This window comes from Perca fluviatilis, chromosome 18 (assembly GCF_010015445.1).
Source record: "Perca fluviatilis chromosome 18, GENO_Pfluv_1.0, whole genome shotgun sequence".
Classification (NCBI taxonomy): domain Eukaryota; kingdom Metazoa; phylum Chordata; class Actinopteri; order Perciformes; family Percidae; genus Perca; species Perca fluviatilis.
The window spans coordinates 4,136,598-4,163,329 of NC_053129.1; the positions used below are offsets into that span (position 1 = coordinate 4,136,598).

General features: G+C 44.0%; 1 long non-coding RNA gene and 9 other non-coding genes across 10 annotated transcripts; 4 read left to right on the top strand and 6 right to left on the bottom strand.

Annotated features, from left to right (window-relative positions):
• Window positions 1–10,984: 10,984 nt before the first annotated feature.
• trnad-guc lies at window positions 10,985–11,056 on the top strand. Its single transcript has one exon. It is a non-coding gene; the product is annotated as a tRNA-Asp (tRNA).
• A 1,253-nt stretch (window positions 11,057–12,309) lies between these two features.
• On the bottom strand, window positions 12,310–12,381 carry trnav-aac. The gene has a single exon. It is a non-coding gene; the product is annotated as a tRNA-Val (tRNA).
• Window positions 12,382–19,162: 6,781 nt separating this feature from the next.
• Window positions 19,163–19,235, bottom strand: trnav-aac. The gene has a single exon. It is a non-coding gene; the product is annotated as a tRNA-Val (tRNA).
• Window positions 19,236–19,493: 258 nt separating this feature from the next.
• trnad-guc lies at window positions 19,494–19,565 on the top strand. Its single transcript has one exon. It is a non-coding gene; the product is annotated as a tRNA-Asp (tRNA).
• Window positions 19,566–21,093: 1,528 nt separating this feature from the next.
• Window positions 21,094–25,513, bottom strand: LOC120547275. Its single transcript, XR_005637042.1, has 3 exons — window positions 25,419–25,513; window positions 23,126–23,238; window positions 21,094–21,220 (listed from the first exon to the last, which is right to left on the bottom strand). It is a non-coding gene; the product is annotated as an uncharacterized LOC120547275 (long non-coding RNA).
• trnav-aac lies at window positions 21,439–21,511 on the bottom strand. The gene has a single exon. It is a non-coding gene; the product is annotated as a tRNA-Val (tRNA).
• trnad-guc lies at window positions 21,768–21,839 on the top strand. The gene has a single exon. It is a non-coding gene; the product is annotated as a tRNA-Asp (tRNA).
• On the bottom strand, window positions 23,725–23,797 carry trnav-aac. The gene has a single exon. It is a non-coding gene; the product is annotated as a tRNA-Val (tRNA).
• On the top strand, window positions 24,057–24,128 carry trnad-guc. Its single transcript has one exon. It is a non-coding gene; the product is annotated as a tRNA-Asp (tRNA).
• A 500-nt stretch (window positions 25,514–26,013) lies between the features above and the next one.
• Window positions 26,014–26,086, bottom strand: trnav-aac. Its single transcript has one exon. It is a non-coding gene; the product is annotated as a tRNA-Val (tRNA).
• Between the last annotated feature and the right edge of the window lie 646 nt (window positions 26,087–26,732).

The window sequence follows — 26,732 nt, forward strand, 5'->3', positions numbered from 1 at the left end:
CCCTCGGGGATCTTTACAACATATGTCAGAACCAGGTCGGTAGCCCCTTGTTTTAGGTTTGAGCTCTGGTCTGTCCCAAAAACATTGGGTCCATGAAAACTTATATAACCTCAGAGCATAGTTCCGGTTTTGAGCACAAAATGCTAACAAGGTCATTTTCACGGTACAGTCTTGACCCAGGCATCTGCGGAAAGGTCTACAGGAGCTGGAGTCGGCCATATTGGAACCAAAGCTCCGCCCCCTTCCTGTCCAGAGCTAGGGGTGTTAAAAGGTTGAGATTTTCTACCTTTTTAAAGGTCATAAATCCCCAACCGAAGCACTTAGAGTTATGGGACAGGCACCAATGGAAAGCTTTCAGAAGCTCTAACAAATATATCTCCCACCAGCAGGTGGCGCCCTTCTGGGGCTAACTTGGCACGGAAGGGGTTATAGGCTCGGTCCCAGCATTTTTCCGTAGCCCTCAGTCAGTCGATCGTAACGGTGCCTTGCGGGACTCTCGCGTCAAAAGGTTCCAAAGAACGGGGGCCTAAATTAATTCCAAATTTCAATCTACTGACTTCGAGATTTGGGTGTGTCCAGAGTAGGCGTCACTGATTTCCTTTGGCATCCGCGTTTGGGGGCCCTTCCTTTGGGGCCACAGGGTCAAAAAACTAACAAGTCATAGGAGGATAGCAGGTATGTTTCAAAACAAGTTTCAAGTCCCTAAATCCTCGCCACGCCGATTATGAGCCAAAAACATGTTATTGGGTGGGGGAGGGCGAATATGCAACTTTTGAATCGATGGTGCAGAGCCACGAGCAAGGCAATGTGCGAAGGAGCCCGAGCTGGCTGGCTGGACATCTTTGAAGCGAAGCGCCACCCCTTCCCTGTCCAAAGTAATGGGGGCCTGAATTAATTCCAAATTCCCATCTATCGGGGATGCCCTCATAGATGGAAATCTGGAAGAAATTAAAATGCTCATATTTCAAAGACAGTGAGAGGTACCAAGCTGATCCCTATACACAATGGAAGCCTGGAGATTGATGCATACAATACAGTTCACAGTGTCAATGTAGGTACTTTCTGTTCTGGGTTATCAAGTATAATATTTTTTCAAAACCCATCAATGGGTATGCCCATGTATTTGACCTTCAAAATATAAAGGTCAATAACTCAGGAACACAAGGTGCTAAGGACGAGGCCGCCCACTGTTCCCGACAGCCCTCGGGGATCTTTACAACATATGTCAGAACCAGGTCGGTAGCCCCTTGTTTTAGGTTCGAGCTCTGGTCTGTCCCAAAAAACATTGGGTCCATGAAAACTTATATAACCTCAGAGCATAGTTCCCGTTTGAGGCAAAAATGCTAACAAGGTCATTTTACGGTACAGTCTTGACCCAGGCATCTACGGAAGGTCTACAGGAGCTGGAGTCGGCCATATGTGGAACCAAAGCTCCGCCCCTTCCTGTCCAGAGCTAGGGGTGTTAAAGGTTGAGATTTTCTACCTTTTAAAGGTCATAAATCCCCAACCGAAGCACTTAGAGATATGGGACAGGCACCAATGGAAAGCTTTCAAGAAAGCTCTAACAAATATATCTCCCACCAGCAGGTGGCGCCCTTCTGGGGCTAACTTGCACGGAAGGGGTTATAAGGCTCGGTCCCAGCATTTTTCCGTAGCCCTCAGTCAGTCGATGCGGTGCTTTGGCGGGACTCTCTGATAAAGGTTCCAAAAGCGGGGGCCTAAATTAATTCCAAAATTTCAATCTACTGACTTGAGATTTGGGTGTGTCCAGGTAAGCGTCCACTGATTTCCTTTGGCATCACGTTTGGGGCCCCTTCCTTTGGGGCCACAGGGTCAAAAAACTAACAAGTCATAGGAGGATAGCAGGTATGTTTCAAAACAAGTTTCAGAGTCCCCTAAATCCTCGCGTACGGCCGATTATGAGCCAAAAACATGTTATTGGGTGGGGAGAGTGAAATATGCAACTTTTGAATCGATGGTACAGAGCCACAGAGCAAGGCATCGGTGGAAAGGGCCCGAGAGCTGAGCGTGGACATCTTTGGAGGGCGCCACCCTTCCCTGTCCAAAGTAATGGGGGCCTGAATTAATTCCAAATTCCCATCTATCGGGGATGCCCTCATGGGTAAATCTGGGAAGAAATTAAAATGCTCATATTTCAAGACAGTGTGAGGTACCAAGCTGAGTCCCTATACACAATGGAAGCCTGGAGATTGATGCATCCAATACAGTTCACAGTGTCAATGTGAGGTACTTTTCTAGTGAGTTATCAAATTATAATATTTTTTCCAAAAACCCATCAAATAGATTTATGCCCATGGATTTGACGTTCAAAATATAAAGGTCAATAACTCAGGAACATAGGTGCTAAGGACGAGGGCCCAACTGTTCGCAGCCCTCGGGATCTTTACAACATATGTCAGGAACCAGGTCGGTACGCCCCTTGTTTTGGGTTCGAGCTCTGGTCTGTCCCAAAAACATTGGGTCCATGAAAACTTATATAACCTCAGAGCATAGTTCCCGGACTTGAGCAAAATGCTAACAACGGTCGTCTACAGTGTCAATAGTCTTGACCCAGGCATCTACGGAAAGGTCTACAGGAGCTGGGTCCGGCCATAATGGCCGAACCAAAGCTCCGCCCCCTTCCTGTCCAGAGCTAGGGGGTGTTTAAAGGTTGAGATTTTCTACCTTTTTAAAGGTAACCAAATCCACAACCGGAACTCTAGAGATATGGGACAGGCACCAATGGAAAGTGCCTTTCAGAAAGCTCTAACAAATATATCTCCCACCAGCAGGTGGCGCCCTTCCTAGGGCTAACTTGGCAACGGAAGGGGTTATAGGCTCGCGGTCCCAGCATTTCCTTAGCCCTCAGTCAGTCGTCCAGTAACGAATGCGCCTTGGGGACTCTCTAACGTCAAAAGGTTCCAAGAGCGGGGGCCTAAATTAATTTCCAAATTTCAAACCTACTGACTTGAGATTTGGGGTGTGTCCAGAGTGGGGTGCCACTGATTTCCTTTGGCATCACGTTTGGGGCCCCCTTCGCAGCCACAGGGTTCAAAACTAACAGTCATAGGAGGATAGCAGGGGTATGTTTCAAAACAAGTTTCAAGTCCCTAAAATCCCCGCGGCCGATTATGAGCCAAAACATGTTATTGGGTGGGGGAGCCGAATATGCAACTTTGAGATCGTTGGTTACTGAGCCACGAGAGCAAGGCATCGTGGAAAGGGCCCGACGAGGCTGAGCGTGGACATCTTTGAAGCGGAAGCGCCCCCCCTCCCTGTCCAAAGTAATGGGGCCTCGGTTAATTCCAAATTCCCATCTATCGGGGATGCCCTCATAGATGGAAATCTGGAAGCCAAAATTACATGCTCCATATTTCCCCAAGAGACAGTGAGAGGTACTCGTTTCCCTATACACAATGGAAGCCTGGAGATTGATGCCCATCCAATACAGTTCATGAGTGTCAATGTAGGTACTTTCTGTTCTGAGTTATCAAGCTATAATATTTTTTCAAAACCCATCAAGTAGAATGCCCATAGATTGTCCTTTCAAAATATAAAGGTACCAATAACTCAGAACACAAGGAGCTAAGGTGAGGGCCCAACTGTTCCACGGCCAGCCCCGGGGATCTTTACAACTGTATGTCAGAACCAGGTTGGTAGCCCCTTGTCTTTAGGATTCGAGCTCTGGTCTGTCCCAAAAACATTGGTCCATGAAAACTTATATAACCTCAAGAGCATAGTTCCGGTTTGAGCAAAATGCTAACAAGGTCAAGTTCGCAGTACAGTCTTGACCCAGGCATCTACGGAAAGGTCTACAGGAGCTGGAGTCGGCCATATTGGAACCAAAGCTCCACCCCCTTCCTGTCCAGAGCTAGGGTGTTAAAGGGTTGAGATTTTCTACCTTTTAAAGGTCCATAAAATCCCCCAACCCGAAGCACTTAGAGATATGGGACAGGCACCAATGGAAAGCTTTCGAAAGCTCAACTAAATATATCTCCCACCAGCAGGTGGCGTCCCTTCTGGGGGTAACTTGGCATGTGAAGGGTTTATAGGCTTCGGTCCCAGCATTTTCCCGTAGCCCTCAGTCTGGTCAGGTATAGCGGTCCTTGGGATCTCGTCAAAGTCCGGTTCAAAGAGCGGGGGCCTAAATTAATTCCAAATTTCAATCTACTCGAAACTTGAGATTTGGGTGGCATTGTCCAAGTGAGGCGTCACTGATTTCCCTTTGGCATCCACCCGTTTGGGGCCCTTCCATTGGGGCCACAGGGGTCAAAAACTAACAAGTCATAGGAGGGATAGCAGGTATGTTTCCAAAACAAGTTTCAAGAGTCCCTAAATCCTTGATTACGGCCGATTCAAGAGCCAAGAAGCCATGTTATTGGGTGGGGAGGCCGAGACTATGCAACTTTGACTCGATGAGTACATAGAGCCACGAGCAAGGCCATCAGTGGGAAGGGAATGGCCCGACGAGCTGGCGTGAGACATCTTTGAAGCGAAGCGCCACCCAACTTCCCTGTCAAAGTAATGGGGAGCTGGGGTAATTGAATTCCCATCTATGGGGGATGCCCTCACTTAGATGGAAATCTGCAGGAAAGAGGAATTAAAATGCTCCTATTTCAAAGACAATTGAGGTATAGAGCTGATCCCTATACACAATGGGACCCTAGAGGTTGATGCATCAATACGGTTCACAGTGTCAATGTAGGTTCTTTCTGTTCCTGAGTTATCAAGAGCCCATAATATTTTCAAAAACCCATCCAATGGGTATGCCCATGTATTTGACCTTCAAAATGCAAGGTCAATAACTCAGGGGCCTACAAGGTGCCTTCAGGACGAGACCCCAACTGTTTCCCGACCAGCCCTGGGATCTTTACCTATATATCAGAACCAGGTGGGTAGCCCCTTGTTTTAGGTTCGAGGCTCTGGTCCTTAAAACATTGGGTCCATGAAAACTTATACTTAACCTCAGAGCATAGTTCCGGTTTGAGCAAAAATGCCAACAAGGTCATTTTGCAGTACAGTCTTGACCAGGAATCTACGGAAGGTCTACAGGAGCTGGAGTGACCGCTTAATGGAATCAAAAGCTCCGCCCTTCCTGTCCAAACTGGGGTGTTAAAGGTTGAGATTTTTCTACCTTTTTAAAGGAGTGACAATCCCCAACCGAAGCACTTAGAATATGGGACGGGTACCAATGGAAGCTTTCAGAAGCTCTAACAAATATCTCCCACCAGCAGGTGAAGCCCTTCTGGGGCTAGCAGCAGCGGAAGGGGTTTATAGGCCTCGGTTCAGCATTTTCCCTGTAGCCCTCAGTCAGTCGATCATAGCAGTTGCCTTACGCGGGACTCTCTCACGATCAAAGAGGTTCCAAGCGGGGGCTGATTAGGTTTAAGAATTTCCAATCTACAGCTTGAAGTTGCTGGTGTGATGTCCAGGTAAGTCCGCACTGATTTCCTTTTGGCATCGGGTTTAAGGGCCCCTTCCCTTTGGGGCCACAGGATCAAAAACAACAATACCTTGAAAAAGAGCGTGGACATCTTTGAAGCGAGAAGCCCACCCTTCCTGTCCAAAGTAATGGGGCCTGAATTGGTTCAAGTTCCCCTCTATGGGGTTGCCCTCTAGTTGAAATCTAGGAAAAATTAAAATGCTCATATTTCAAAGACACTTAGAGAGTACCAGCTGATCCCCTATACACAATGAAACCTGGAGTTGCATGTCATACTTTCATTCATTACTTTCTGTTTCTTTCTATATAATATTTTTCAACCCTCAATGTTGCCTGTATTTACTTCAAAATATAAGGTCCAATACTCAGGAACACAAGGTGCTTGGGTCACGAGGGCAACTATTCCCACCCTGGGGATCTTTACAACATATGTCAGAACCTTGGTGTTGTTTTGGATAGGAGCTCTGTCTGTCCCAAAAAATTGGGTCCATGAAACTTATATAACCTCACGCTTTTGGTTTGAGCAAATACTACAAGGTCATTTCCTGCGTACGTTCTCCGCATCTGGGAAGGTCTACAGGAGCTGGAGTGCAGCCATATTGGAACAAAGCTCCGCTCCTAACTCAGAGCTAGGGTGTTAAAGGGTTGAGTACTTTCTACCTTTTAAAGGTCATAAATCCCAACCAGAAGCACTTGAGATATGGGACACACCAATGGAAAGCTTTCAAGCTCTATCAAATATATCTCCCACCGGGGTGGACCTTCTAAGGAGCTAACTTGCAGGAAGGGGTTATAGGTCGGTCCCATTTTCCTAGCCCTCAGTCAGTCGTGTTAGTGCTACGGGACTCTCTACATCAAGTTCAAAGGAGCGGGGCCTAAATTAATTCCAAATTTCAATCTACTGACTTGAGGATTTGGGTGTGTCCAAGTAAGCATCACTGATTTCCCTTTGGCATCACGTTTGGGGCCCTTCCTTCCGGGGCCACAGAATTAAAAAAACTAACAAGTCATAGGAGGGATAGCAGGTATGTTTCAATTCAAGTTTCAGGTCCCTATCCCTCCAAGCCGATTATGACTGAGCATGTTGTGGGTGATATGCAACACAGATCGTGGTTTATGAGCCACGAGCAAGGCATCGGCGGAAACATTAAACAACATCAATGAGGCCGAAGGGTTGGGGAGCTCCACGAAAGGTAAGAACAAAGGCTAAGAACAATAATGAGCAAAAGAATTACGCAAAGCATTTTAAATATTTTTTATTAATATGCTCAATTATGTTATTCAAATCCTGATAATAATTTGGAGAAAGAACAACTTGAAAAGTAAGCCCAGGGATTTATTTGCTTGGACCAACCATGAGAGTGGAACTGCTACTGAAAGGCATGCAAGCTTACCTAACGATAAGACATGACTGGCGTGGGTGTCTGCATTACGTTCCAAAGTTCTCTGTTTCTGCCCGGCTGATTTGGCTGAATCATTTGATTTCATTAGTCAGTGTAATCAAATGAAAACAAATGTACTTTCCACCCAGAGACATTTTCGTATCAGGCGAATGCTTGATGACTAGTGCACTATGGAAACGGTGGAGCCCACAATGCGATTTCAAGACACAGGACAGTTTTCCATGCAGGTTATTGAAGATTTTAAATCAGCAGAGTTTGATTGTTAAAGTAAACTCAAACAAATGTGTTTCGCCTGTTTGAACAGGGGACCTTTTCGTGTTAGGCAAGCGTGATAACCACTACACTCTGAAACCGGCCCGAAAGGTTTTCCACATGTTCGTCGGGAAATGCACCATTCACATTTACTGCAAATGTTCAAAATGCCGTTTGACATGTCTATTTTTGACACATAGATATGTTAAACAGGATTCAGTCACAGCTGCTCTGTCATGGATATGACTGACAGTGAATATATAGTAAACCTAAATGTTTCTACATGTAGTCACTGTCGCCTAAATGATGTAATAAGCGCCACCTAGCGAGTGGCGGCCAAATTTAGTACTCCGGGCATTCCTCGTTAGTATAGTGGACAGTATCTCCGCCTGTCACCGCGGAAGACCGGGGTTCGATTCCCGGCGGGGAGAATATTCTACCTCTTAATTATTTACCAAGGCTACATCGACACTACTGTTAGCCGGAGTGGTGTGGATACGAGGGCCTTACCATAGAATAATATGTGCGTTTTTAAGAAAAAAAGGGTCAGAATGGGTAAAGTCCAACAAAGACAAAAGTTTTCCAGCAGCACTGAGCATGTTCCTGCTATCAAAGAGAGCTTTGAGCTGCTTACACACCAACCAGACGGTAACCGTCGGCAGAAAAGGCAGTTGGACTGATCAGTCTCCCCGAGTTGGTCAAAGAAATGCCTCAGAAAACACCGAAGAGACGAGGCGTAATACGTCTCCATAACGCAGGCGGGGCTAATCTGTATTGTTGCCCAAAAATGAAAACCGGCAGCTGATTGGACGACGAACGTCCGCGTGGGTCTGTTTTCTTCCGAAATTCAAAGACAGACTGTCATGGCGGCTTGTTCAGAATACGATCTCGTGTTGTACTAAAACAGTTCACGAAACGTGTTTATGAAAACATTTTAAGCGAGAAATAGGCCATGCAGTTGCTGACTCTGTCATTTTCATTCTCATGTCACATCGGCCAAAATGAAGGCCGGCGGCCCCTCGAGACGGAACGACGGCAGCCGAACGCACCGAACAGACTTCGAGTCACTGACCTCGCCAGACTGTCCAACGGCCGATTATCGGCTCTATGTGTCCGTAACGTAAAGGCGTAATCCAGAAACGTAAAAAACAAAAATGAGGCTAAGAGGTTGTGGCTCAGCTAAGGTAAGAACAATGAGGCTAAGAACAACAATGAGAGTAAAAGAATTACATAAACATTTCAATATTTTTCATTGAAATATGCTCAATTATGTTAGTCAAATGCTGTTAATAATTTGGAGAGAACAACAAGGGCGAAAAGTAAGCCCAGGGATTTATTTGCTTGGACCAACCATGAGGTGGAACTGCTACTGAAAGGCATGCAGAGCTTACACTAACCGATAAGACTGACTGACGTGGGTGTCTGCATTCGTTTCCAAAGTTCTCAGTTTCTGCCTGTACAGACTACAACGCACAACCCTGCAAGTTTCAAACTTAAACGGGTTGATCAACGTTTCCAAATGTCTTTCGCGTAAGTTCGGAAATGCCGGAGTAGTGTGGATACAAGGCCTAAACATAGCCAAAGATATGCGTTTTTAAGGAAAACACTATTAAAGTGGATATAGTCCAAGAAAGACAACAGTTTTACAGCAGCATTGACCATGTTCCTGCTATCAAAGAGAGCTTTACAGTGACGATATGATCACCTACCTCCGGATCCAGGAACGTAGGATGGAAGCAGGAACGTAAGACGGATCCAGGAACATTAAACAACATCAATGAGGCGAAGAGGTTGAGGCTCACGAAAGGTAAGAACAACGAGGCTAAGAACAATAAGAGCAAAAGAATTACATAAGCATTTCAATATTTTTTTATTAAACTATGCTCAATTATGTTATTCAAATCCTGATAATAATTTGGAGAAAGAACAACAACGGCGAAAAGTAAGCCCAGGGATTTATTTGCTTGGACCAACCATGAGGTGGAACTGCTACTGAAAGGCATGCAAGCTTACCTAACCGATAAGACTGACTGACGTGGGTGTCTGCATTCGTTTCCAAAGTTCTCAGTTTCTGCCTGTACAGACTACAGCACAACCCCCTGCAAGTTTCAAACTTAAACAGGTTGATCAACGTTTCCAAATGTCTTTCGCGTAGGGTCGCGGAAATGCCGGAGTAGTGTGGATACAAGGCCTAAACTATCCCAAAGATATGCGTTTTTAAGGAAAACACTATTAAAGTGGATATAGTCCAAGAAAGACAACAGTTTTACAGCAGCATTGACCATGTTCCTGCTATCAAAGAGAGCTTTACAGTGACGATATGATCACCTACCTCCGGATCCAGGAACGTAGGATGGAAGCAGGAACGGTAAAGCGGATCCAGGAACATTAAACAACATCAATGGCGCGAAGAGGTTGAGGCTCACGAAAGGTAAGAACAACGAGGCTAAGAACAATAAGAGCAAAAGAATTACATAAGCATTTAAATATTTTTTATTAAACTATGCTCAATTATGTTATTCAAATCCTGATAATAATTTGGAGAAAAGAACAACGGCGCCAAAAGTAAGCCCAGGGATTTATTTGCTTGGACCAACCATGAGGTGGAACTGCTACTGAAAGGCATGCAAGCTTACCTAACCGATAAGACTGACTGACGTGGGTGTCTGCATTCGTTTCCAAAGTTCTCAGTTTCTGCCTGTACAGACTACAACGCAACCCTGCAAGTTTCAAACTTAAACGGGTTGATCAACGCGTTCAAATGTCTTTCGCGTAAGGTTCGCGGAAATGCCGGAGGTAGTGTGGATACAAGGCCTAAACATAGCCAAAGATATGCGTTTTAAAGGAAAACACTATTAAAGTGGATATAGTCCAAGAAAGACAACAGTTTTACAGCAGCATTGACCATGTTCCTGCTATAAAGAGAGCTTTACGTGACGATATGATCACCTACCTCGGATCCAGGAACGTAGGATGGAAGCAGGATCGTGAAGACGGATCCAGGAACATTAAACAACATCAATGAGGCGAAGAGGTTGAGGCTCACGAAGGTAAGAACAACGAGGCTAAGAACAATAAGAGCAAAAGAATTACATAAGCATTTAAATATTTTTTATTAAACTATGCTCAATTATGTTATTCAAATCCTGATAATAATTTGGAGAAAGAACAACAACGCCGAAAAGTAAAGCGCAGGGATTTATTTGCTTGGACCAACCATGAGGTGGAACTGCTACTGAAAGGCATGCAAGCTTACCTAACCGATAAGACTGACTGACGTGGGTGTCTGCATTCGTTTTCAAAGTTCTCTGTTTCTGCCCCGGCTGAGGATTTGACTGAATCATTTGATTTCATTAGTCAGTGTAATCAAATAGAAAACAAATGTACTTTCCACCCAGAGACATTTTACGTGTCAGGCGAATGTGATGACTAGTGCACTGTGGAAACTTCGGTTGGGCCTGGCCACGATTTCAAGACAGGGACAGTTTTCCATGCAGGTTATTGAGATTTTAAATCAGCAGAGTTTGATTGTGCGAAGTAAACTCAAACAAATGTGTTTCCAGCCCTGTTTCGAACAGGGGACCATTTGCGTGTTAGGCAACGTGATAACCACTACACTACGGAAACCGGCGAAAGAGGGTTTTTCCACATGTTCGCTGGAAATGCACCATTCATATTTTACTGCAAATGTTCAAAATGCCGTTTGACATGTCTATTTTTGACACATAGATATGTTAAACAGGATTCAGTCACAGCTGCTCTGTCATGGATATGACTGACAGTGAATATATAGTAAACCTAAATGTTTCTACATGTAGTCACTGTCGCCTAAATGATGTAATAGCGCCACCTAGCGAGTGACGTGCCAAATTTAGTCCTCGGGCATTCCTCGTTAGTATAGTGGACAGTATCTCCGCCTGTCACGCGGAAGACCGGGGTTCGATTCCCCGACGGGGAGAATATTCTACCTCTTAATTATTTACCAAGGCTACATCGACACTACTGTTAGCCGGAGTGGTGTGGATACGAGGCCTTACCATAGAATAATATGTGCGTTTTTAAGAAAAAAGGGTCAGAATGGGTAAAGTCCAACAAAGACAAAAGTTTTCCAGCAGCACTGAGCATGTTCCTGCTATCAAAGAGAGCTTTGAGCTGCTTACACACCAACCAGACGGCCAACCGTCGGCAGAAAAGGCAGTTGGACTGATCAGTCTCCCCGAGTTGGTCAAAGAAATGCCTCAGAAAACACCGAAGAGACGAGACGTAATACGTCTCCATAACAGCAGGCGGCGCTAATCTGTATTGTTGCCCAAAAAATGAAAACCGGCAGCTGATTGGACGAACGCGTCACGTGGGTCTGTTTTCTTCCGAAATTCAAAGACAGACTGTCATGGCGGCTTGTTCAGAATACGATCTTGTGTTGTACTAAAACAGTTCACCGAAACGTGTTTATGAAAACATTTTAAGCGAGAAATAGGCCATGCAGTTGCTGACTCTGTCATTTTCATTCTCATGTCACATCGGCCAAAATGAAGGCCGACGGCCCCTCGGACGGACGACGGCACGGAACGCACCGAACAGACTCGAGTCACTGACCTCGCCAGACTGTCCAACGGCCGATTATCGGCTCTATGTGTCCGTAACGTAAGACGTATCCAGAAACGTAAAAAAACAAAAATGAGGCTAAGAGGTTGTGGCTCAGCTAAGGTAAGAACAATGAGGCTAAGAACAACAATGAGAGTAAAAGAATTACATAAACATTTCAATATTTTTCATTGAAATATGCTCATTTATGTTAGTCAAATGCTGTTAATAATTTGGAGAAAGAACAACAAGGGCGAAAAGTAAGCCCAGGGATTTATTTGCTTGGACCAACCATGAGGTGGAACTGCTACTGAAAGGCATGCAAGCTTACCTAACCGATAAGACTGACTGACGTGGGTGTCTGCATTCGTTTCCAAAGTTCTCTGTTTCTGCCCGGCTGAGGATTTGACTGAATCATTTGATTTCATTAGTCAGTGTAATCAAATAGAAAACAAATGTACTTTCCACCCAGAGACATTTTACGTGTCAGGCGAATGTGATGACTAGTGCACTGTGGAAACTTCGGTAGGCCTGGCCACGATTTCAAGACAGGGACAGTTTTCCATGCAGGTTATTGAGATTTTAAATCAGCAGAGTTTGATTGTGCGAAGTAAACTCAAACAAATGTGTTTCCGCCCTGTTTCGAACAGGGGACCTTTGCGTGTTAGGCAAACGTGATAACCACTACACTACGGAAACCGACGAAAGGGTTTTTCCACATGTTCGTCGCGGAAATGCACCATTCATATTTTACTGCAAATGTTCAAAATGCCGTTTGACATGTCTATTTTGACACCATAGATATGTTAAACAGGATTCAGTCACAGCTGCTCTGTCATGGATATGACTGACAGTGAATATATAGTAAACCTAAATGTTTCTACATGTAGTCACTGTCGCCTAAATGATGTAATAAGCGCCACCTAGCGAGTGACGGTGCCAAACTTAGTCCTCGGGCATTCCTCGTTAGTATAGTGGACAGTATCTCCGCCTGTCACGCGGAAGACCGGGGTTCGATTCCCGACGGGAGGAATATTCTACCTCTTAATTATTTACCAAGGCTACATCGACACTACTGTTAGCGGGAGTTGTGGATAACGAGGCCTTACCATAGAATAATATGCGTTTTTAAGAAAAAAGGGTCAGAATGGGTAAAGTCCAACAAAGACAAAAGTTTTCCAGCAGCACTGAGCATGTTCCTGCTATCAAAGAGAGCTTTGAGCTGCTTACACACCAACCAGACGGCCAACCGTCGGCAGAAAAGGCAGTTGGACTGATCAGTCTCCCGAGTTGGTCAAAGAAATGCCTCAGAAAACACCGAAGAGACGAGACGTATCACGTCTCCATAACAGCAGGCGGCGCTAATCTGTATTGTTGCCCAAAAATGAAAACCGGCAGCTGATTGGACAACGCGTCACGTGGGTCTGTTTTCTTCCAGAAATTCAAAGACAGACTGTCATGGCGGCTTGTTCAGAATACGATCTTGTGTTGTACTAAAACAGTTCACCGAAGAACGTGTTTATGAAAACATTTTAAGCGAGAAATAGGCCATGCAGTTGCTGACTCTGTCATTTTCATTCTCATGTCACATCGGCCAAAATGAAGGCCACGGCCCCTCGGAGGGACGGACGGCACGAACGCACCGAACAGACTTCGAGTCACTGACCTCGCGAGACTGTCCAACGGCCGATTATCGGCTCTATGTGTCCGTAACGTAAGGCGGTATCCAAGAAACGTAAAAAACAAAAATGAGGCTAAGAGGTTGTGGCTCAGCTAAGGTAAGAACAATGAGGCTAAGAACAACAATGAGAGTAAAAGAATTACATAAACATTTCAATATTTTTCATTGAAATATGCTCAATTATGTTAGTCAAATGCTGTTAATAATTTGGAGAAAGAACAACAAGGGCGAAAAGTAAGCCCAGGGATTTATTTGCTTGGACCAACCATGAGGTGGAACTGCTACTGAAAGGCATGCAAGCTTACCTAACCGATAAGACTGACTGACGTGGGTGTCTGCATTCGTTTCCAAAGTTCTCTGTTTCTGCCCGGCTGAGGATTTGACTGAATCATTTGATTTCATTAGTCAGTGTAATCAAATAGAAAACAAATGTACTTTCCACCCAGAGACATTTTACGTGTCAAGCCGAATGTGATGACTAGTGCACTGTGGAAACCCGGTAGGCCTGGCACGATTTCAAGACAGGGACAGTTTTCCATGCAGGTTATTGAGATTTTAAATCAGCAGAGTTTGATTGTGCGAAGTAAACTCAAACAAATGTGTTTCCGCCCTGTTTCGAACAGGGGACCTTTTCGTGTTAGGCAAACGTGATAACCACTACACTAGGAAACCGACGAAAAGGGTTTTTCCACATGTTCGTCGGGAAATGCACCATTCATATTTTACTGCAAATGTTCAAAATGCCGTTTGACATGTCTATTTTTGACACATAGATATGTTAAACAGGATTCAGTCACAGCTGCTCTGTCATGGATATGACTGACAGTGAATATATAGTAAACCTAAATGTTTCTACATGTAGTCACTGTCGCCTAAATGATGTAATAGCGCCACCTAGCGAGTGACGTGCCAAATTTAGTCCTCGGGCATTCCTCGTTAGTATAGTGGACAGTATCTCCGCCTGTCCGCGGGAAGACCGGGGTTCGATTCCCGGCGGGGAGAATATTCTACCTCTTAATTATTTACCAAGGCTACATCGACACTACTGTTAGCGGAGTGGATGGATAACGAGGCCTTACCATAGAATAATATGTGCGTTTTTAAGAAAAAAAGGGTCAGAATGGGTAAAGTCCAACAAAGACAAAAGTTTTCCAGCAGCACTGAGCATGTTCCTGCTATCAAAGAGAGCTTTGAGCTGCTTACACACCAACCAGACGGCCAACCGTCGGCAGAAAAGGCAGTTGGACTGATCAGTCTCCCCGAGTTGGTCAAAGAAATGCCTCAGAAAACACCGAAGAGACGAGACGTAATACGTCTCCATAACAGCAGGCGGCGCTAATCTGTATTGTTGCCCAAAAAATGAAAACCGGCAGCTGATTGGACCGAGCGTCAGCGTGGGTCTGTTTTTCTTCGAGAAATTCAAAGACAGACTGTCATGGCGGCTTGTTCAGAATACGATCTCGTGTTGTACTAAAACAGTTCACCGAAGCGTGTTTATGAAAACATTTTAAGCGAGAAATAGGCCATGCGGTTGCTGACTCTGTCATTTTCATTCTCATGTCACATCGGCCAAAATGAAGGCCGGCGGCCCCTCGGAGGGAGACGGACGACGCGAGCCACGCCGAACAGACTTCGAGTCACTGACCTGGCCAGACTGTCCAACGGCCGATTATCGGCTCTATGTGTCCGTAACGTAAGGCGTATCCAGAAACGTAAAAAACAAAAATGAGGCTAAGAGGTTGTGGCTCAGCTAAGGTAAGAACAATGAGGCTAAGAACAACAATGAGAGTAAAAGAATTACATAAACATTTCAATATTTTTCATTGAAATATGCTCATTTATGTTAGTCAAATGCTGTTAATAATTTGGAGAAAAGAACAACAAAGTGAAAAGTAAGCCCAGGGATTTATTTGCTTGGACCAACCATGAGGTGGAACTGCTACTGAAAGGCATGCAAGCTTACCTAACCGATAAGACTGACTGGCGTGGGTGTCTGCATTCGTTTCCAAAGTTCTCAGTTTCTGCCTGTACAGTCTACGGCGCAACCCTGCAAGTTTCAAACTTAAGCGGGTTGATCAAGCGTTTCCAAATGTCTTTCGCGTAAAGTTGGCGGAAATGCGAGATGTAGTGTGGATACAAGGCCTAAACATAGCCAAAGATATGCGTTTTTAAAGGAAAACACTATTAAAGTGGATATAGTCCAAGAAAGACAACAGTTTTACAGCAGCATTGACCATGTTCCTGCTATCAAAGAGAGCTTTACAGTGACGATATGATCACCTACCTCGGATCCAGGAGCGTAGGATGGAAGCAGGAGCGTAAAGGCGCGATCAGGAACATAAAACAACATCAATGAAGAGGTTGAGGCTCAGCGAAGGTAAGAACAGAGGCTAAGAACAATAAAGAGCAAAAGAATTACATAAACATTTCAATATTTTTTATTGAAACTATGCTCAATTATGTTATTCAAATGCTGATAATAATTTGGAGAAAAGAACAACAAGGGCGAAAAGTAAGCCCAGGGTTTTTATTTGCTTGGACCAACCATGAGGTGGAACTGCTACTGAAAGGCATGCAAGCTTACCTAACCGATAAGACTGACTGACGTGGGTGTCTGCATTCGTTTCCAAAGTTCTCAGTTTCTGCCTGTACAGACTACAACGCAACCCTGCAAGTTTCAAACTTAACCGGGTTGATCAACGTTTCCAAATGTCTTTCGCGTAGGGTGCGGAAATGCCGGAGTAGTGTGGATACAAGGCCTAAACATAGCCAAAGATATGCGTTTTTAAGGAAAACACTATTAAAGTGGATATAGTCCAAGAAAAGACAACAGTTTTACAGCAGCATTGACCATGTTCCTGCTATCAAAGAGAGCTTTACAGTGACGATATGATCACCTACCTCCGGATCCAGGAACGTAGGATGGAAGCAGGAACGTAAGACGGATCCAGGAACATTAAACAACATCAATGAGGCGAAGAGGTTGAGGCTCACGAAAGGTAAGAACAACGAGGCTAAGAACAATAAGAGCAAAAGAATTACATAAGCATTTAAATATTTTTTTATTAAACTATGCTCAATTATGTTATTCAAATCCTGATAATAATTTGGAGAAAGAACAACAAGGCGCAAAAGTAAGCCCAGGGATTTATTTGCTTGGACCAACCATGAGGTGGAACTGCTACTGAAAGGCATGCAAGCTTACCTAACCGATAAGACTGACTGACGTGGGTGTCTGCATTCGTTTCCAAAGTTCTCTGTTTCTGCCCGGCTGAGGATTTGACTGAATCATTTGATTTCATTAGTCAGTGTAATCAAATAGAAAACAAATGTACTTTCCACCCAGAGACATTTTACGTGTCAGGCGAATGTGATGACTAGTGCACTGTGGAAACTTCGGTAGGCCTGGCCCCGATTTCAAGACAGGGACAGTTTTCCATGCAGGTTATTGAGATTTTAAATCAGCAGAGTTTGATTGTGCGCAAGTAAACTCAAACAAATGTGTTTCCGCCCTGTTTCGAACAGGGGACCTTTTGCGTGTTAGGCAAACGTGATAACCACTACAAGGAAACCGACGAAAGGGTTTTTCCACATGTTCGGTCGAGAATGCACCATTCATATTTTACTGCAAATGTTCAAAATGCCCGTTTGACATGTCTATTTTTGACACATAGATATGTTAAACAGGATTCAGTCACAGCTGCTCTGTCATGGATATGACTGACAGTGAATATATAGTAAACCTAAATGTTTCTACATGTAGTCACTGTCGCCTAAATGATGTAATAAGCGCCACCTAGCGAGTGGCGTGCCAAATTTAGTCCTCGGGCATTCCTCGTTAGTATAGTGGACAGTATCTCCGCCTGTCCGCGCGCGGAAGACCGGGGTTCGATTCCCCGGCGGGAGAATATTCTACCTCTTAATTATTTACCAAGGCTACATCGACACTACTGTTAGCCCGGTGGTGTGGATAACGAGGCCTTACCATAGAATAATATGTGCGTTTTTAAAGAAAAAAGGGTCAGAATGGGTAAAGTCCAACAAAGACAAAAGTTTTCCAGCAGCACTGAGCATGTTCCTGCTATCAAAGAGAGCTTTGAGCTGCTTACACACCAACCAGACGAAACCGGCCGCGCGGCAGAAAGGGCAGTTGGACTGATCAGTCTCCCCGAGTTGGTCAAAGAAATGCCTCAGAAAACACCGAAGAGACGAGGCGTAATACGTCTCCACTAACAGCGGGCGCTAATCTGTATTGTTGCCCAAAAAAGAAAACCCGGCAGCTGATTGGACGGAGCGGCGTCACGCTGGGTCTGTTTTCTTCCGAAATTCAAAGACAGACTGTCATGGCGGCTTGTTCAGAATACGATCTCGTGTTGTACTAAAACAGTTCCACCGAAACGAGTGTTTATGAAAACATTTTAAGCGAGAAATAGGCCATGCAGTTGCTGACTCTGTCATTTTCATTCTCATGTCACATCGGCCAAAATGAAGGCCGGCGGCCCCTCGGACGGACGGCGACACGGACACACCGAACAGACTCGAGTCACTGACCTCGCCAGACTGTCCAACGGCCGATTATCGGCTCTATGTGTCCGTAGCGTTAAGACGTATCCAGAAACGTAAAAAACAAAAATGAGGCTAAGAGGTTGTGGCTCAGCTAAGGTAAGAACAATGAGGCTAAGAACAACAATGAGTATAAAAGAATTACATAAACATTTCAATATTTTTCATTGAAATATGCTCAATTATGTTAGTCAAATGCTGTTAATAATTTGGAGAAAGAACAACAAGGGCGAAAAGTAAGCCCAGGGATTTATTTGCTTGGACCAACCATGAGGTGGAACTGCTACTGAAAGGCATGCAAGCTTACCTAACCGATAAGACTGACTGACGTGGGTGTCTGCATTCGTTTCCAAAGTTCTCAGTTTCTGCCTGTACAGACTACAACGCAGAACCCTGCAAGTTTCAAACTTAAACGGGTTGATCAACGTTTCAAATGTCTTTCGCGTAAGGTGTCGCGAAAATGCCGGAGTAGTGTGGATACAAGGCCTAAACATAGCCAAAGATATGCGTTTTTAAGGAAAACACTATTAAAGTGGATATAGTCCAAGAAAGACAACAGTTTTACAGCAGCATTGACCATGTTCCTGCTATCAAAGAGAGCTTTACAGTGACGATATGATCACCTACCTCCGGATCCAGGAACGTAGGATGGAAGCAGGAACGTAAAGTCGGATCCAGGAACATTAAACAACATCAATGACGCGAAGAGGTTGAGGCTCACGAGAAGGTAAGAACAACGAGGCTAAGAACAATAAGAGCAAAAGAATTACATAAGCATTTAAATATTTTTTTATTAAACTATGCTCAATTATGTTATTCAAATCCTGATAATAATTTGGAGAAAGAACAACAACGGCGAAAAAGTAAGCCCAGGGATTTATTTGCTTGGACCAACCATGAGGTGGAACTGCTACTGAAAGGCATGCAAGCTTACCTAACCGATAAGACTGACTGACGTGGGTGTCTGCATTCGTTTCCAAAAGTTCTCTGTTTCTGCCCGGGCAGAGTTTAACTGAATCATTTGATTTCATTAGTCAGTGTAATCAAATAGAAAACAAATGTACTTTCCACCCAGAGAATTTTACGGAAATGCGAGTAATGTGATGACTAGTGCACTGTGGAAACTTCGCAAAGGTAGGCCTGGCCACGATTTCAAGACAGGGACAGTTTTCCATGCAGGTTATTGAGATTTTAAATCAGCAGAGTTTGATTGTGCGAAGTAAACTCAAACAAATGTGTTTCCGCCCTGTTTCGAACAGGGGACCTTTTGCGTGTTAGGCAAACGTGATAACCACTACACTACGGAAACCGACGAAAAGGGTTTTTCCACATGTTCGTCGGAAATGCACCATTCATATTTTACTGCAAATGTTCAAAATGCCGTTTGACATGTCTATTTTTGACACATAGATATGTTAAACAGGATTCAGTCACAGCTGCTCTGTCATGGATATGACTGACAGTGAATATATAGTAAACCTAAATGTTTCTACATGTAGTCACTGTCGCCTAAATGATGTAATAGCGCCACCTAGCGAGTGACGTGCCAAATTTAGTCCTCGGGCATTCCTCGTTAGTATAGTGGACAGTATCTCCGCCTGTCACGCGGAAGACCGGGGTTCGATTCCCCGACGGGGAGAATATTCTACCTCTTAATTATTTACCAAGGCTACATCGACACTACTGTTAGCCGGAGTGGTGTGGATACGAGGCCTTACCATAGAATAATATGTGCGTTTTTAAGAAAAAAAGGGTCAGAATGGGTAAAGTCCAACAAAGACAAAAGTTTTCCAGCAGCACTGAGCATGTTCCTGCTATCAAAGAGAGCTTTGAGCTGCTTACACACCAACCAGACGGCCAACCGTCGGCAGAAAAGGCAGTTGGACTGATCAGTCTCCCCGAGTTGGTCAAAGAAATGCCTCAGAAAACACCGAAGAGACGAGACGTAATACGTCTCCATAACAGCAGGCGGCGCTAATCTGTATTGTTGCCCAAAAAATGAAAACCGGCAGCTGATTGGACGAACGCGTCACGTGGGTCTGTTTTCTTCCGAAATTCAAAGACAGACTGTCATGGCGGCTTGTTCAGAATACGATCTCGTGTTGTACTAAAACAGTTCACCGAAACGTGTTTATGAAAACATTTTAAGCGAGAAATAGGCCATGCAGTTGCTGACTCTGTCATTTTCATTCTCATGTCACATCGGCCAAAATGAAGGCCGACGGCCCCTCGGACGGACGACGCGAACGCACCGAACAGACTCGAGTCACTGACCTCGCCAGACTGTCCAACGGCCGATTATCGGCTCTATGTGTCCGTAACGTAAAGGCATTATCCAGAAACGTAAAAAACAAAAATGAGGCTAAGAGGTTGTGGCTCAGCTAAGGTAAGAACAATGAGGCTAAGAACAACAATGAGAGTAAAAGAATTACATAAACATTTCAATATTTTTCATTGAAATATGCTCAATTATGTTAGTCAAATGCTGTTAATAATTTGGAGAAAGAACAACAAGGGCGAAAAGTAAGCCCAGGGATTTATTTGCTTGGACCAACCATGAGGTGGAACTGCTACTGAAAGGCATGCAAGCTTACCTAACCGATAAGACTGACTGACGTGGGTGTCTGCATTCGTTTCCAAAGTTCTCAGTTTCTGCCTGTACAGACTACAACGCAACCCTGCAAGTTTCAAACTTAAACCGGGTTGATCAACGTTCCAAATGTCTTTGCGTAAAGTGCGAAATGTCCGGAGTAGTGTGGATACAAGGCCTAAACATAGCCAAAGATATGCGTTTTTAAGGAAAACACTATTAAAGTGGATATAGTCCAAGAAAGACAACAGTTTTACAGCAGCATTGACCATGTTCCTGCTATCAAAGAGAGCTTTACAGTGACGATATGATCACCTACCTCGGGATCCAGGAACGTAGGATGGAAGCAGGAACGTAAGACGGATCCAGGAACATAAAACAACATCAATGAAGGCGAAGAGGTTGAGGCTCACGCGAAAGGTAAGAACAACGAGGCTAAGAACAATAAGAGCAAAAGAATTACATAAGCATTTAAATATTTTTTATTAAACTATGCTCAATTATGTTATTCAAATCCTGATAATAATTTGGAGAAAGAACAACAACGGCGAAAAAGTAAGCCCAGGGATTTATTTGCTTGGACCAACCATGAGGTGGAACTGCTACTGAAAGGCATGCAAGCTTACCTAACCGATAAGACTGACTGACGTGGGTGTCTGCATTCGTTTCCAAAGTTCTCTGTTTCTGCCCGGCTGAGGATTTGACTGAATCATTTGATTTCATTAGTCAGTGTAATCAAATAGAAAACAAATGTACTTTCCACCCAGAGACATTTTACGTGTCAGGCGAATGTGATGACTAGTGCACTGTGGAAACTTCGGTAGGCCTGGCCACGATTTCAAGACAGGGACAGTTTTCCATGCAGGTTATTGAGATTTTAAATCAGCAGAGTTTGATTGTGCGAAGTAAACTCAAACATATGTGTTTCCGCCCTGTTTTGAACAGGGGACCTTTTGCGTGTTAGGCAAACGTGATAACCACTACACTACGGAAACAGCGAAAAGGGGTTTTTCCACATGTTGTCGGAAATGCACCATTCATATTTACTGCAAATGTTCAAAATGCCGTTTGACATGTCTATTTTTGACACATAGATATGTTAAACAGGATTCAGTCACAGCTGCTCTGTCATGGATATGACTGACAGTGAATATATAGTAAACCTAAATGTTTCTACATGTAGTCACTGTCGCCTAAATGATGTAATAGGGCCACCTAGCGAGTGACGTGCCAAATTTAGTCCTCGGGCATTCCTCGTTAGTATAGTGGACAGTATCTCCGCCTGTCACGCGGAAGACCGGGGTTCGATTCCCCGACGGGGAGAATATTCTACCTCTTAATTATTTACCAAGGCTACATCGACACTACTGTTAGCCGGAGTGGTGTGGATACGAGGCCTTACCATAGAATAATATGTGCGTTTTTAAGAAAAAAAGGGTCAGAATGGGTAAAGTCCAACAAAGACAAAAGTTTTCCAGCAGCACTGAGCATGTTCCTGCTATCAAAGAGAGCTTTGAGCTGCTTACACACCAACCAGACGGCCAACCGTCGGCAGAAAAGGCAGTTGGACTGATCAGTCTCCCCGAGTTGGTCAAAGAAATGCCTCAGAAAACACCGAAGAGACGAGACGTATTACGTCTCTCCATAACAGCAGGCGGCGCCTAATCTGTATTGTTGCCCAAAAAATGAAAACCGGCAGCTGATTGGGCGAACGCGCCGTGCGGGGGTCTGTTTTCTTCGAAATTCAAAGACAGACTGTCATGGCGGCTTGTTCAGAATACGATCTCGTGTTGTACTAAAACAGTTCACCGAAACGTGTTTATGAAAACATTTTAAGCGAGAAATAGGCCATGCAGTTGCTGACTCTGTCATTTTCATTCTCATGTCACATCGGCCAAAATGAAGGCCGACGGCCCCTCGGACCGGACGGACGCGAAAACGCACCAAACAGACTCCAAGTCACTGACCTCGCCAGACTGTCCAACGGCCGATTATCGGCTCTATGTGTCCGTAACGTAAAGACGTATCCAGAAACGTAAAAAACAAAAATGAGGCTAAGAGGTTGTGGCTCAGCTAAGGTAAGAACAATGAGGCTAAGAACAACAATGAGAGTAAAAGAATTACATAAACATTTCAATATTTTTCATTGAAATATGCTCAATTATGTTAGTCAAATGCTGTTAATAATTTGGAGAAAAGAACAACAAAAAGGCGCGAAAAAGTAAGCCCAGGGATTTATTTGCTTGGACCAACCATGAGGTGGAACTGCTACTGAAAGGCATGCAAGCATACCTAACCGATAAGACTGACTGACGTGGGTGTCTGCATTCGTTTCCAAAGTTCTCAGTTTCTGCCTGTACAGACTACAACGCAACCCTGCAAGTTTCAAACTTAAACGGGTTGATCAACGTTTCCAAATGTCTTTGCAATGGGGTCGCGGAAATGCCGGAGTAGTGTGGATACAAGGCCTAAACATAGCCAAAGATATGCGTTTTTAAGGAAAACACTATTAAAGTGGATATAGTCCAAGAAAGACAACAGTTTTACAGCAGCATTGACCATGTTCCTGCTATCAAAGAGAGCTTTACAGTGACGATATGATCACCTACCTCCGGATCCAGGAACGTAGGATGGAAGCAGGAACGTAAGACGGATCCAGGAACATTAAACAACATCAATGAGGCGAAGAGGTTGAGGCTCACGAAAGGTAAGAACAACGAGGCTAAGAACAATAAGAGCAAAAGAATTACATAAGCATTTAAATATTTTTTTCTTAAACTATGCTCAATTATGTTATTCAAATCCTGATAATAATTTGGAGAAAGAACAACGCGAAAAGAAGTAAGCCCAGGGATTTATTTGCTTGGACCAACCATGAGGTGGAACTGCTACTGAAAGGCATGCAAGCTTACCTAACCGATAAGACTGACTGACGTGGGTGTCTGCATTCGTTTCCAAAGTTCTCTGTTTCTGCCCGGCTGAGGATTTGACTGAATCATTTGATTTCATTAGTCAGTGTAATCAAATAGAAAACAAATGTACTTTCCACCCAGAGACATTTTACGTGTCAGGCGAATGTGATGACTAGTGCACTGTGGAAACTTCGGTAGGCCTGGCCACGATTTCAAGACAGGGACAGTTTTCCATGCAGGTTATTGAGATTTTAAATCAGCAGAGTTTGATTGTGCGAAGTAAACTCAAACAAATGTGTTTCCGCCCTGTTTCGAACAGGGGACCTTTTGCGTGTTAGGCAAACGTGATAACCACTACACTACGGAAACCGACGAAAAGGGTTTTTCCACATGTTCGTCGGGAAATGCACCATTCATATTTTACTGCAAATGTTCAAAATGCCGTTTGACATGTCTATTTTTGACACATAGATATGTTAAACAGGATTCAGTCACAGCTGCTCTGTCATGGATATGACTGACAGTGAATATATAGTAAACCTAAATGTTTCTACATGTAGTCACTGTCGCCTAAATGATGTAATAGCGCCACCTAGCGAGTGACGTGCCAAATTTAGTCCTCGGGCATTCCTCGTTAGTATAGTGGACAGTATCTCCGCCTGTCACGCGGAAGACCGGGGTTCGATTCCCCGACGGGGAGAATATTCTACCTCTTAATTATTTACCAAGGCTACATCGACACTACTGTTAGCCGGAGGGGTGTGGATACGAGGCCTTACCATAGAATAATATATGCGTTTTTAAGAAAAAAAGGGTCAGAATGGGTAAAGTCCAACAAAGACAAAAGTTTTCCAGCAGCACTGAGCATGTTCCTGCTATCAAAGAGAGCTTTGAGCTGCTTACACACCAACCAGACGAGCCGACCGTAGGCAGAAAAGGCAGTTGGACTGATCAGTCTCCCGAAAGTTGGTCAAAGAAATGCCTCAGAAAACACCGAAGAGACGAGACGTAATACGTCTCCATAACAGCAGGCGGCGCTAATCTGTATTGTTGCCCAAAAAATGAAAACCGGCAGCTGATTGGACGAACGCGTCACGTGGGTCTGTTTTCTTCCGAAATTCAAAGACAGACTGTCATGGCGGCTTGTTCAGAATACGATCTCGTGTTGTACTAAAACAGTTCACCGAAACGTGTTTATGAAAACATTTTAAGCGAGAAATAGGCCATGCAGTTGCTGACTCTGTCATTTTCATTCTCATGTCACATCGGCCAAAATGAAGGCCCGGCGGCCCCTGGAACGGACGGCACGGCAGGAACGCACCGAACAGACTCGAGTCACTGACCTCGCCAGACTGTCCAACGGCCGATTATCGGCTCTATGTGTCCGTAAACGTAAAGACGTATCGAAGAAACGTAAAAAAACAAAAATGAGGCTAAGAGGTTGTGGCTCAGCTAAGGTAAGAACAATGAGGCTAAGAACAACAATGAGAGTAAAAGAAGAATTACATAAACATTTCAATATTTTTCATTGAAATATGCTCAATTATGTTAGTCAAATGCTGTTAATAATTTGGAGAAAGAACAACAAGGGCGAAAAGTAAGCCCAGGGATTTATTTGCTTGGACCAACCATGAGGTGGAACTGCTACTGAAAGGCATGCAAGCTTACCTAACCGATAAGACTGACTGACGTGGGTGTCTGCATTCGTTTCCAAAGTTCTCAGTTTCTGCCTGTACAGACTACAACGCAACCCTGCAAGTTTCAAACTTAAACGGGTTGATCAGCGTTGCACCAAAATGTCTTTGCGCGTAAGGGTCGCGGAAATGCCGGAGTAGTGTGGATACAAGGCCTAAACATAGCCAAAGATATGCGTTTTTAAGGAAAACACTATTAAAGTGGATATAGTCCAAGAAAGACAACAGTTTTACAGCAGCATTGACCATGTTCCTGCTATCAAAGAGAGCTTTACAGTGACGATATGATCACCTACCTCCGGATCCAGGAACGTAGGATGGAAGCAGGAACGTAAGACGGATCCAGGAACATTAAACAACATCAATGAGGCGAAGAGGTTGAGGCTCACGAAGGTAAGAACAACGAGGCTAAGAACAATAAGAGCAAAAGAATTACATAAGCATTTAAATATTTTTTATTAAACTATGCTCAATTATGTTATTCAAATCCTGATAATAATTTGGAGAAAGAACAACGCGAAAAAGTAAGCCCAGGGATTTATTTGCTTGGACCAACCATGAGGTGGAACTGCTACTGAAAGGCATGCAAGCTTACCTAACCGATAAGACTGACTGACGTGGGTGTCTGCATTCGTTTCCAAAGTTCTCTGTTTCTGCCCGGCTGAGGATTTGACTGAATCATTTGATTTCATTAGTCAGTGTAATCAAATAGAAAACAAATGTACTTTCCACCCAGAGACATTTTACGTGTCAGGCGAATGTGATGACTAGTGCACTGTGGAAACTTCGGTAGGCCTGGCCACGATTTCAAGACAGGGACAGTTTTCCATGCAGGTTATTGAGATTTTAAATCAGCAGAGTTTGATTGTGCGAAGTAAACTCAAACAAATGTGTTTCCGCCCTGTTTCGAACAGGGGACCTTTTGCGTGTTAGGCAAACGTGATAACCACTACACTACGGAAACCGACGAAAAGGGTTTTTCCACATGTTCGTCGGGAAATGCACCATTCATATTTTACTGCAAATGTTCAAAATGCCGTTTGACATGTCTATTTTTGACACATAGATATGTTAAACAGGATTCAGTCACAGCTGCTCTGTCATGGATATGACTGACAGTGAATATATAGTAAACCTAAATGTTTCTACATGTAGTCACTGTCGCCTAAATGATGTAATAGCGCCACCTAGCAAGTGACGTGCCAAATTTAGTCCTCGGGCATTCCTCGTTAGTATAGTGGACAGTATCTCCGCCTGTCACGCGGAGGCCAGTCGCGTATAGGTGTAGAAGACTTTCTCGTAAAAAAGGGAAAGATGGTTTCCTCAGCGGAAGCCTCTCCAAAAGAACAGGGTTCGAATCCCCCCTTACCCAAAAAAATTGTCCTGTATTTAGTTCAGAATATTATGCTACAGCATGTCTGTATTACACAAAACAATTATATATAAAGTTTTTAACCGTTTAATGTTAAATTTAATTCAATATGTTTCTGAAAAATGATGTGGAAACAATATGATAAGACCTTGTGATTTTAAGGTCATGACAATAATACTTTTACATGCTGCTAGTGGTAAAAGTTAAATTGAACTTAATAGTATACTACCATATAATG